The sequence below is a fragment of the Gasterosteus aculeatus genome, chromosome 16 (genome assembly GCF_964276395.1).
Source record: "Gasterosteus aculeatus chromosome 16, fGasAcu3.hap1.1, whole genome shotgun sequence".
NCBI classification, from domain to species: Eukaryota; Metazoa; Chordata; class Actinopteri; order Perciformes; family Gasterosteidae; genus Gasterosteus; species Gasterosteus aculeatus.
Genome location: NC_135704.1, coordinates 16,591,493 through 16,604,951, shown reverse-complemented (window position 1 = coordinate 16,604,951; position 13,459 = coordinate 16,591,493). Strand labels below are relative to the sequence as shown.

The 13,459-nt window shown below is 44.4% G+C and overlaps 2 pseudogenes; both read right to left on the bottom strand.

Moving 5' to 3' along the window:
- Positions 1–4,641: 4,641 nt before the first annotated feature.
- LOC120834478 (trace amine-associated receptor 13c-like) lies at positions 4,642–6,159 on the bottom strand (annotated as a pseudogene).
- Positions 6,012–13,230, bottom strand: LOC144388867 (trace amine-associated receptor 13c-like; annotated as a pseudogene).
- Positions 13,231–13,459: the final 229 nt, after the last annotated feature.

The window sequence follows — 13,459 nt, the reverse complement described above, 5'->3', positions numbered from 1 at the left end:
CAAACCCGAGTGTATAAAGAGGTTCTGAGGGTCGCGTCTCTCACATTCAGCATCACTCATTGTTTCAACAGGAGAAGGATTCAGCTCCGGGGATTTCAAAGAACTTCTGATCCGTGAGGCAGAGGCGGTTCAGTCGAGGAGACACGAAACGCCGACATCCATCAAGGTCTCTCGCTAGCGGCAACGTCTCAAATCTTATTCAGGAGGAGCTCGGTCTTTTTCAGTGAATGTCCTGATTCTGCTGTTTCCTGAATAAAGACATTGTTTGGGTTGGATATAAATAAATATTTTTGAGGAAGAGATTCTCATGTGAAGCTGCAGCCATTGGCTGGTTAGCTTAGCTTAGCATAAAATAAAGATGAATTGTAATAACTTCAGTGCACTCTTGATTTTTTTTTCATGCAGCTCCACACTGGTCGAACCTTTTGCTGTAAACTACTTTTGGTTTATGACTTGCAGAATCAACGGCAATACCACCGCTGTCAATTTGGCTTTCTGATTACTGCCGATTAGCATGCTAACCTGCAACCACGGGAAGTAGGCGGCTCACGAGCGCCGAAGCAACTGAACGCGAGTCCCAGTGGGACACTCTGCAAGCACCAGAAGCAGGTGAGCTGTCCGCTTTGTGCAGCCGCGATGGATGTGTGCTCAGTGTGATCGGTGACCTGGTTCCACCGCTTTTGTTCGCCGACAGAAAGACGGTGAGCTCCGAGACCAAGAGTGAATCTCGCACTCGCTCATATCAAGGCTTCACAATTGCTGAAGCTAATTGGATTATTTCTGTGTTTTGAAGTTCAAAGAGGAAGGTGGGCGTTCAAAGGCATCAGCCTAAAGGTGCGAAAATGAGAACACAGCAGTGCATGAAAATGCACGATGAAGAATGTGATAGTCCACGGGTTCAGAAGGTCATATGGGGGCCGTGAGTTAACAGGTTTAAGTAGATGTGACTCTCTGCAACGAGCCGATTGGTGTGGAGTCACCGACGAAATCCATTTCGGTGGGGGAGGTGGAAGGAGGGTAGAAGATGTTCCTTCTGAGAACCAGCAGGAAGAAAGTGAGAATGATTACAGTTTTCCACAACGTTCATTTCTCTTTCTATGAGTTTGCTTTTTCCAAACTTTTCATATGGGTCACTTTTTCCAACTGTTCCAATCTGAAACACACTAACAACACCAAAACACACACAAGAAAAACTATTGAATCCAAACACTGACAATGAATTCTTGCATAAATCAAGATCCACAAAAAAAGAAAGTAACATTGAGTAATACCTTACCGAAAAGCAATTCCATTACTGCAATACCAAACAAACGCGTACATTTTAGTTATACTGAGCTACAAGCTCTGTCATACAGTCATTTTAATCAAAACGTTAAAGGGAAAACTAAACTTTAAACCACAACAAGTCAGCAGCATAAACTTTCAACACATGCAAATACCATTTGTGAGAATCAAGACAAAACATCTTCACCTCCAATATCTAATATGCATTTCATCCCGTTATTCTTCTTCTGCCGTGTTGTGTGACCTCACTCAAACGGCACACTCCTGATAAAAAATAAAAGCTAACAACGATGTTGTGTCACAGACCAGCATGAATAAATATTCAAATGTATTTCTACAGAATCTCATTTCGCTGTAAAAGTGCCCACGAGGCTCCTAGTCTGCCTCCGCACGAGTGAGGGAGGAAGGTCTGTCTGACCCGGGGTCGGTGGCGGTGTGAATCCAGAGGTTCCTGTAACCCAGCAGGCTCCGTTCATAATTGGAACGCCCTGCTGATTGGAATGTTCCGGCTCCCGTTCACACTTCAAAGGCTCGACCCGCCTCTCACTTTCACTAAACACAATGGCGATTCATTGAGGGAGAGGAGAAAAGATTCTGGCGGCAATGAAACAGTAAAACACAAAGTGGCGCTGAGCTGATTGAAAAAAAAAAAAAAAACGGTTCCATGTTGTATGTTGCGCCAGTTGTGATGGCAGACACACAATGCGGCCTAACGGCAACCCACTGAGGCCGCTGAGTACGGCTAGGTGCCCCCCCGCGGATGTACGCGCGTTCTTCATGGCGTTGGCCTTCAACGCCTACATCGCTGTGGTCGACAGCATGCTGGGATCGTCGCCCGGCTTGCGTCTCGACAGTTCACACGTAGCCCTTTTCTTCGGGTGTCAGGTGTGAGGTGAAATACCAACGGGGCGCTGAAACAACCGGGGATTCATTCAGAATCTCAAGTATTTCATTTCAAAATGGACTGTGTCTTTTCCGAGGGAGACAAGGTCAGAGACGGCTTCCCCTCCATTTGAGGGTAAGGTGGCAGTGTGTGTGTGTGTGTGTGTGTGTGTGTGTGTGTGTGTGTGTGTGTGTGTGTGTGTGTGTGTGTGTGTGTGTGTGTTTGCAGACACCCCCTGGCATGAATGAAACGAACCGATCCTCATCCAAACCTGTCAGCCTGACACAATTTCTCCCTTCCCTCATCTCTCCGCCTGAAATGACAACGAAGCCTTGTTCACAAACATGTTCGGCCCTGTCGTTGTTACAGGAAGTGAGGAGCGGCGAGGACAGAGTGGGCGAGGGAGCAATGACTTATGTGGTCGGAGGTGAAAATTGTTTCCTATTTGTGGGCTTTTTGTATTTTCTTCTGTTTTCTTTTTAAACCTAGATTTTTGTAGCTTTGGAAATATTTTACATAAAAGAAGGCCAGCTTGTTTAAATTGTGTAAAAATGGATGCTCACTTGTGCGGTTATTGATCTTCTTCATACAGCTGTATGTATTTATTGTTCATATGAGTTGTAAAATGCAACAACATTAGCAACCCAACACGAACATCTGCAATAAAAAGCAGAAAGAAAAATATAAATATAAATCTGACAATGGAAAATGAATTGAAGAGAATCATATCCATTTTATTTCCATTTTTTGGACACTGTGTACTGTTGCCCTTTGTGATTCACCCCCAGAGAGGACAGCTGCATTATTTTTTGGGGGATCTTCTTGTTACCGTTTTAGATTTTCATCCAGCGAGCAGTTACATGTGAGCACCCCACAGTTCCATTGATCCCAGAGAGAGCACGGCGTCCAATACGTCATCACCGAGACCCCGAGGCGTTCAGCGAAAGCTCTCCTCTGCCCGCTGAGCCTCCGGCCCGATAAACAGCTGGATCCTGGCTGGCAGCAGGCCTCACGCCTTCTTCCCAATAAACAGCTGGATCCTGGCTGGCAGCAGGCCTCACGCCTTCTTCCCAATAAACAGCTGGATCCTGGCTGGCAGCAGGCCTCACGCCTTCTTCCCAATAAACAGCTGGATCCTGGCTGGCAGCAGGCCTCACGCAGGCAGACTGAGATCAGCAGCAGCTCCAGACATGTCGAGTCACAGAATGCCTCCATAGTGCGCAGAGGATTATGTGTGAAGTGTGGTTATTACGCTGTAGGCGTGTTTGGACATTTTCTGACACAACACATCAACAATAAGCACAGATGATCAGCTGCTAAGTTAGTTGGTTACTTTGAAATTCTAGTTTATTTAAAAGGTATGTTTTTGACTATTTAATCATGTGTTCCTAAGTACCCGATAAAACATGCCAAAACTTGAAGCCCTGAACATTTGCATATGTGAACGTAAGGAAACAACATACTGAATAAATCATGTATAAATCATAAACTTTTAAAGGAAATGTTGTGCTGCACTACCTGAAAGTCTTGCATACATGTTGTAACTGTCCGTAGAGAAAAAGCAAATCCATTGCAATTGCACTCCCCCTGTATTTGTTTTGTGCCAGAATGGGGTGTGTGCTTCAAAGGCCAGAGGACAGACTTGGACAGGAGACAACTTGTCCCAGAACTGAACTGAAAACAGGCCCTCAAGTAAACAAATGATGTGAAGTGTGGCAGGTATTTGTTCACTGTGCAGAGAGAGATAACAGTGACCTCTAGTGGCAGAAAGCAGTGATAATCCATGTCAGCCATCAGCCACAACACATTCATTCCTACTTAGATGTCATATTAAACAGATATTTACTGTCTGCAGAAAAAAATATTCTAATTTTAACGTTTGAGTTTTGGGTGAAAGTTTCCCATTAACTCCTCTGTGATGCACCTCGTTATCTCTACTGCTTTGCTTATTTCCTGTCCTGGAAAAATCCAGTCAACAGCTCCATATTTTGGTACATTGATGGAAAACTGACATAATGTACATTCTGAAAATTATTAAAATACTGAAGTAACACAGAGTTTTTTTCAAATTTTCTTCATATGAAAAATTACTTTACAATACGTGATTTTTTGCATAAACAACACACCAGTAATAAGAAAGCTTCTCCTCCAAATCAGCTACAATGTCAAAGCAGAATTTTAGATAATTATATACTTATTTTCCTGTTTTACATTAAACTCCAAGAAAACCCAAGCACAACTTTGAACCCAGGAATTTACACGTATTAAACTTCTTACCCTACGTTGTTGTCCTTCTACTTGTATTTGAATTATTGATCTGAAAACCTCCCTCACATTCAAACTTTGTCCAGACTTATGATAGTTGTCTGCATGCCATATTCACAGAGTTTTACCGTTTTTTTACACACTTTACTGAAGAAAATACATCATTGCATTTTAGGTTGAATGCAATGAAAAACTTTATTGCAGTACCTTTACAGTCTATTGGCCTCTCAGGAGCCGGTCTGCAGAGTAACAATACGTTTAACTGCTTTTCTAAACCACGGGTAAAACAATGCATAGATCAGAGGGTTCAGACAGGAGTTTAAATAGAACAGATAGAGCACAAAGGACATATATAAATTACTAAGCTGGCTGTAACCTACCAGGGACACAATGTAGTACGGGCAGAAACAAATTAGAAACAAAACCACGAGGACACCAAGAGTCCTGGCTGCTTTCAGCTCCGACTTCTTGGCTCTCCGACCAACAGGAAGCTGGTGGGTGACGACCAACACGTGCGAGCGCAGGGAACGTGCCTGGGACGCAGCCACGGCAAACACTCTCATGTACAGAACTACGATGACACTGACGGGGACACAGAACGTCACAACGAGGTCGACGGTCACTGTTGCGTAGTCGATGACAATCAAGCACTCTCCGTGGCAGGAGCTGTACCTGCCGGATGGAGTCACGCCATCGCTTGCTAAGACGCCGCTGTAGCAGACAGAACAGAGCCAACAGGTGCACACACTACATCTGACTCTTTTCACTGTGACTCTGGTGGCGTAATGGAGAGGCTCACAAATGGACAAATAGCGGTCCAGGGAAATGAGCACAATGGTGCCCACTGAGGCGGACGTAATGATGAAGGGAACATAATTAAACAAAGCACACACGAGGTCACCGAGAAACCAGCAGGAGACTCTGAGGAGGATTTCTACCGGCATCAACAGGAAGCCCACGAATAAGTCAGAGACGGCCAGGGAGACGATGAGGATGTTGGTGGGTGTGTGGAGGTGCCTGGTGGGAAAGAGAAACGCGTCTTTAAAGTAACAAGCCCTCACATCCACAGGCCAAAAACACCAAAACTCACTTCTAATTGTTTTAGTCACCATGAAAATCATATTTGACAAATATTTCTATAAAAGCTGCTGGCGTGGCAATATTCAACTGTTCCACCCACTCAAAGATAATAATCCTCCTAATATATAGTAGCTGTTCACTGCTTTTCTAACCCGTCATAGGGAGCAGTTTCACATGTCAAAGGAGGAAAAGCACACGTAAGACAACTAAAACGTTAAAACACTCATTATTCAAAGACTGTACAGTTTAACAACTTGCTCAATCTTCATGAAACTTAAATTGTAGATTCTGCTGAGGGTTTAAACTCTGCCTGAAGAGGGAGACCGAGATGATGACGACCAGGTTGAGGGCTACAGTGAGCGCAGAGACGGACATCAAAGCGAGAGACAGCACGGCGTCGTTCCAAAGCACGCTGGGCTTCCTGCAGGAGACGTTGAGGAGTTGTGGAAAGCAGAGCTGCGATGCGTGCTCAGCCATCCTCTGCAGACGTGTGACGGATTCACCCCTCTCGCATCCTCTTAGCTCCCTCCCCGCCGCTCTGGGTCGGTCTCTGATGGATTACGATGACCCTCCTCAGTGGACTGCACACCACGGCATCATCTTCATCACTCGCTGAGCAAGTTTCCATGCAGAACATTCTTAATTGTTGCGTGCGTTTGATATCCTGGATATCCCAGTAATCACAGTCCTAAAACACCTGACTGCAAAGGTCAATTTCATGTATAAACATGACGATTGTACTAAAGCTTATGTTGTGTGCCGTAGTGTTTGTGCCTCCAGACAAGACAATAACCTGCCTCCATCGGGGGCCTCGGTGAAGGGTCCCTTTTGGCCTGGAGTGTTTCCCTCTGAAGGTCATGTCATTCAACACAGCTTTGATTCTTGCACTAACCTCAGCTTATATCAGTGTTCAAACTGACTGATACATGTTGTAACTTTCCCTGTAAAAAAAGCAAATCCATCAAAATTGCACTCTATTTGTTTTGTGCCAGAATGGGGTGTGTGGTTCAATGGCCAGAGGACAGACTTGGACAGGAGACAACTTGTCCCAGGACTGAACTGAAAACAGGCCCTCAAGTAAACAAATAATGTGAAATGTGGCAGGTTGTTGACTGTGCAGAGAGAGATAACAGTGACCTCTAGTGGCAGAAAGCAGTGACAATAATCCATGTCAGCCATCAGCCACAACACATTCATTCCTACTTAGATGTCATATTAAACAGATATTTGCTAATAAAAAATAAACAGAACAAACAAAAGAAACAAATTCGAACACGCGTCAACTCAACGTTTACGGTCCCCTACTGCCTGAAGAAACCACATGTCAAGTGAAAAAACTTCTTCGCGGAAAAGTAAACGCCGGGATAATATTGGATTATCGATCACCAGAGGAAACTGCGACGCAAGTTACCAGCCTGTAGTCTCGGACGGACTCTGGTAAGCTAACGCTACTAAGCTAGCTTGCATCGCGCCGATGGTTGCGGAACGTTACTCGGTAGTGCGACTACAGGAGCTGTGCACATGGATAAGGTGCAGTAACTGTGCTAAGTGATACTGTGCAGGACTCATTGGATTGTTATAATGGACCAACAGGAGCCAGAGGCAGCCAGAAGTAAAAGGCAAGTGAAAATGACAGAAAAGGCTGTAGATGAGGCAAGGAATAAACTAATACAGCAAAGGCGGAGTAAGCTAGCTCAGCTCACAGGCAAAAGGAGGGAAATTGAAAGCATTACCATAGCATTATTGCATAAAAACTGAGCAATGGTTATAGGGAGTTGTTTGGTGACTTTGTTGAGATAAACTATGCTCTGAAACGGTTCCTTACTGAAGAGGAATTTATGGAAGACCAGCAGTGTTGGTTTAAACCTAAAGAACACGAGGCAAACATTTTCATTGTTAAAACTGAAAGATGGTTGAAGGTGTTCGATGAACGTGATGAACAAGCAAATCTATTACATTATAATGAAATCAAGCCATCAGATAGGATATCTGCAATACTGTCTACCATCAGCAGAAAGAGTGGGAAACCCGCATCTGAAAGTGGTAGTGCTGTCTCATCCACAGTGTCATCTATCCGCCTTAAAGCAGAGGTGGAAAGGCTGAAATACTAGCTAAGGTTTCCGAATTAAAATAAAAACAGGAATTGGAAAGGCAGGAAGCTGAATTAAAGGCAAAAACAGAGGAGTTGGAGTTAAACACTGCTTTAGCAACTTCAGATGCTAAGCTTAAAGTGTTGGAAGACTTTGAATCTGGGCACAGGTCGATTATAGAGTCAACACAAGGAACAAGGGACGTAAAAGAAAGGCATGCGGGTCACAGTCATGGGGAGACTGGTCCAGTCCATCCCCATAACCCACAGCTAAGCAAATATGGTCGTACGGTGCAGCAGCACAGGAACGCTGACATTAGCAGCAATGTTGTGGAGACATTATGTAGCGTTATGCAGCAGCAAGCTAACATTTCAGAACTAATGATGGAGCACCATAAAGGATCAACTCTGCAACAAGGATCGGCTCTACTATTTGGAGCAGTTTACTAGTGGGCAGCCCCGAGAGCTAACTAGAAGCTGTCTCCACATGGAGCCCGCGCAAGGATATAATACGGCCAAGCAGCTTCTCAGAGAACAGTTTGGAAATGAGCATGAACTTACATAGACAAATGTTAGGGTTTAGGACTGCAGTACCCTGAAGGACCATGTGGGGTCCTCAGTGATCCAGTTTATCCTGTCACATGTGTGTGGTCTTGATTGTTTTCATTGTGTTCACCTTTGCCTTGTTTTCTAGCCTTTAAAAGGCCACCTGAGTTTCTTTGTGTTTGCCGATTCTTGGAACTTGCCACCTGGAGCTTAGCCATGTGAGATTCTAGATGCGCTACCTCTGTTAATCCTTTTTGGTTTTTGAGATCTTTTGTCGCCTCTTTTTTGGGACACCCTTAGTTACCTTGTTAAATGCCCACAACTTGTTTTTAGTTGTCTAGAAATATTTTTGAGTTACTGTCCAGCCTTAGGGAATCCTCCTGCTCTCTTCAAGTAAGGAAACCTTTTTTGATTCCCTACAAACAACTCGTCTGATCCTGATAGACAAAGCCTTAAATTGGGCTCCTATTAAACCTGAGGACGGGGAATCCTTGAACGCCTACTCACTTTTCCTTACTGGATGCTGCAACGCCATGATGGACAATAGCCACATGGAAGAAATGAATTGTTCTGCCAGTATGAAAGCCGTGGCCACCAAGCTGCCTTACAAGCTGAGAGAAAGATGGAGGCAAATGGTTTGTGACATTCAGGAACAGCAGAACATAAAAGTAAACTTTAAAGACCTTGATGGTTTTATCCGTAGACAATCAAAAATCGCTATGCATCCAATATTTGGGGATATAAGGGATGGCCAACCAATTAAATCAGGTCCATGGGTGCACGCAGAGACTAAGATACAGGATTGGAGAAGCAAGAAAACATTTAAAACAAGTGCAAGGCACATTGACCACACGTTTGAAGACATTACAGAGGACGGTGAGCAAAGAATGCAAAGCGTTCCATCAGATACTGTTACGACAAACCCATGCATGTTTAGACTCATGTAACGGGTTAAGAGGGAAGACACATAAATACAAAATAGAGTTTCTGCGTGGCAATCGAACAGGAAAGCAAACCTGCCGCCAATACGGACAACAGTTTGGATTTTGCAGTCACTAGTGCAATGGTACGTGCAGAAAAAAAAATGTGGAGTCACTCGGGCTGGGAAAGAAGAGTGCATACTCTCAATAGTTCCTGTTCGAGTCAAAGCAACAAAAGAAAACAAAACCGTAGAAACGTACGCCTTCCTTCATCCAGGAAGTACAGACCGCTTCTGCATGGAGACATTACTAAACCAACTTAAAGCCAGCGGAAGGAGAACCAGCATCTTATTAAGAACGATGGGCGGCGAAAGGCCTGTTGACACTCACAAGGTGTCTGGAAGTCAGTGGTCCTTCTGAGAACAATTTCATTGAGCTCCCGAACGTCTTTAGTAGAAAAAACATACCTGTAGGCAAGGACAACATTCCACGTCAGGAAGATTTGAAAAGATGGTCTCACCTTAAGGACGTGAGCATTACTGTAATCAATGCAGAAGTGGGACTGCTCATCGGAGCTAACGCACACAAGGCCATGGAGCCATGGTAGGTGGTGAATAGTGTCAATGATGGACCCTACGCCGCAAGAACCAGGCTGGGGTGGATTGTAAACGGACCATTAAAGGAAAGTACTGCTCGCCAACAAAGGGGAAAACCATGTAAGGTTTCAGCAAACTGCATCTCAGTAACAAGACTCGATGACTTGGTGGATTTCTCTGAGAAGGGAAGAGACGAAGCCCTGACGCCAAACCATCTCTTGCTGCTAAAGGGAAAACCTGCATTACCACCTGGATTATTCGACCGTGATGATCTCTACACTCTACAATGTTAATTGTTTAAAACAATTGGGGGCCGGTGTTGTAGGAGCCAAAATGTGTATTGTGTTGCAGTTGCATGTTCAGTTAATCAGATCATGTGTGTGTCTAATTTCACCGTTGTGGGGGTCACTGTCATTTGTTTGTGTATAAAAATGCACGCGGGTTGCGGACTGACGTCACCCAGTTGTACGTGATGAGAGGTTTTGCGGTGGTTGGTAAAGGACAGTGGCGGAGCGGAGCCGCACAGTTTTTTGACCGTGTATAGGACAATATTGTGACATATACGCTTTGTATATTGGTACGGTGATACTCACGGAATAAAGGAAGCTGTATTTCGAGAACGTTGCATAAATGAAGAGAGTTGGCTTTCACAAACTGAGCGAAGCGGTGTGCGATATGTGACCAAACAAATAGGAACACGTGTCAACTAAAAGTTTACACTCCGCTACTGCCTGAAGAAACTGCAGTAGTGTTTTTGCCTCCAGACAAGACAAAAACCTGCCTCCATCGGGGCCTCGGTGAAGGGTCCCTTTTGGCCCGGAGTGTTTCCCTCTGAAGGTCATGTCATTCAACACAGCTTTTATTCTTGCACTAACCTCAGCTGATATCAGTGTTCAAACTGACCGATACATGTTGTAACTTTCGCTGTAAAAAAAGCAAATCCATCAAAATTGCACTCTCCCTCTTTTTGTTTTGTGCCAGAATGGGGTGTTTGGTTCAATGGCCAGAGGACAGACTTGGACAGGAGACAACTTGTCTCAGGACTGAAATGAAAACAGGCCCTCCAGTAAACAAATGATGTGAAGTGTGGCAGGTATTTGTTCACTGTGCAGAGAGAGATAACAGTGACCTCTAGTGGCAGAAAGCAGTGACAATAATCCATGTCAGCCATCAGCCACAACACATTCATTCCTACTTACAGTAGATGTCTAATTAAACATTTTCTGTCTGCAGAAAAAAATGAATCTAATTTGTAACTTGAGTTTTGGTTGGTCCCACCAACTTGCCTGTGATGCACCTCGTTATCTCTACTGCTTTGCTTATTTCCTGTCCTGGAAAAATCCAGTCAACAGCTTCATATTTTTGTACATTAATGGAAAACGGACATAATGTACATTCTGAAAATGATTAAAATACTGAGGTAACACATCATTTATTTCAAATTTTCTTCATATGAATAATTACTTTACAAGATGTGTTTTTTTTGCATATACAACACACCAGTCATACAGTAATAAAGCTTCTCCTCCAAACCAGCTACATCGTCAAAGCAGAACTTTAGATAATGATGTACTTATTTTCCTGTTTTACATAACTCTGTTAACTCTGTACAAAACCCAAGGACAACTTTAAACCTAAGAATTTACACGTATTAACCTTTTTCTTACCCTACGTTGTTGTCCTTTTACTTGTATTTGAATTATTAATCTGAAAACCTCCCTCTTTCGGGGGAAACTTTGTTCAGACTTATGATAGTTGTCTGCATGACAGATTCACAAAGTCTTACTGTTTTTTTATACACTTTACTGGGGAAAATACATCATTGGAATTTAGGTTGAATGAAAAACTTTAATTGCAGTACGTTTACAGACAACGTTGGCCTCTCAGGAGCCGGTCTGCAGAGTAAAAATACGTTTAACTGCTTTTCTAAACCACGGGTAAAACAATGCATAGATCAGAGGGTTCAGACAGGAGTTGAAATAGAACAGATAGAGCGCAATGGATACATATAAGTTAGTAAGCTGGCTGTAACCTACCAGAGACACAGTGTAAAACGGGCAGAAACAAAAGAGAAACAAAACCACGAGGACACCAAGAGTCCTGGCTGCTTTCAGCTCTGACTTCTTGGCTCTTCGACCAACAGGAAGCTGGTGGGTGACGACCAACACGTGCGAGCGCAGGGAACGTGCCTGGGACGCAGCCACGGCAAACACTCTCATGTACAGAACTACGATGACACTGACGGGGACACCGAACGTCACAACCAGGTCGACGGTCACTGTTGCGTAGTCGATGACAATCAAGCACTCTCCGTGGCAGGAGCTGTACCTGCCGGATGGAGTCACGCCATCGCTTGCTAAGACGCCGCTGTAGCAGACAGAACAGAGCCAACAGGTGCACACACTACATCTGACTCTTTTCACTGTGACTCTGGTGGCGTAATGGAGAGGCTCACAAATGGACAAATAGCGGTCCAGGGAAATGAGCACAATGGTGCCCACTGAGGCGGACGTAATGATGAAGGGAACATAATTAAACAAAGCACACACGAGGTCACCGAGAAACCAGCAGGAGACTCTGAGGAGGATTTCTACCGGCATCAACAGGAAGCCCACGAATAAGTCAGAGACGGCCAGGGAGACGATGAGGATGTTGGTGGGTGTGTGGAGGTGCCTGGTGGGAAAGAGAAACGCGTCTTTAAAGTAACAAGCCCTCACATCCACAGGCCAAAAACACCAAAACTCACTTCTAATTGTTTTAGTCACCATGAAAATCATATTTGACAAATATTTCTATAAAAGCTGCTGGCGTGGCAATATTCAACTGTTCCACCCACTCAAAGATAATAATCCTCCTAATATATAGTAGCTGTTCACTGCTTTTCTAACCCGTCATAGGGAGCAGTTTCACATGTCAAAGGAGGAAAAGCACACGTAAGACAACTAAAACGTTAAAACACTCATTATTCAAAGACTGTACAGTTTAACAACTTGCTCAATCTTCATGAAACTTAAATTGTAGATTCTGCTGAGGGTTTAAACTCTGCCTGAAGAGGGAGACCGAGATGATGACGACCAGGTTGAGGGCTACAGTGAGCGCAGAGACGGACATCAAAGCGAGAGACAGCACGGCGTCGTTCCAAAGCACGCTGGGCTTCCTGCAGGAGACGTTGAGGAGTTGTGGAAAGCAGAGCTGCGATGCGTGCTCAGCCATCCTCTGCAGACGTGTGACGGATTCACCCCTCTCGCATCCTCTTAGCTCCCTCCCCGCCGCTCTGCGTCGGTCTCTGATGGATTACGATGACCCTCCTCAGTGGACTGCACACCACGCCATCATCTTCATCACTCGCTGAGCAAGTTTCCATGCAGAACATTCTTAATTGTTGCGTGCGTTTGATATCCTGGATATCCCAGTAATCACAGTCCTAAAACACCTGACTGCAAAGGTCAATTTCATGTATAAACATGACGATTGTACTAAAGCTTATGTTGTGTGCCGTAGTGTTTGTGCCTCCAGACAAGACAATAACCTGCCTCCATCGGGGGCCTCGGTGAAGGGTCCCTTTTGGCCTGGAGTGTTTCCCTCTGAAGGTCATGTCATTCAACACAGCTTTGATTCTTGCACTAACCTCAGCTTATATCAGTGTTCAAACTGACTGATACATGTTGTAACTTTCCCTGTAAAAAAAGCAAATCCATCAAAATTGCACTCTATTTGTTTTGTGCCAGAATGGGGTGTGTGGTTCAATGGCCAGAGGACAGACTTGGACAGGAGACAACTTGTCCCAGGACTGAAC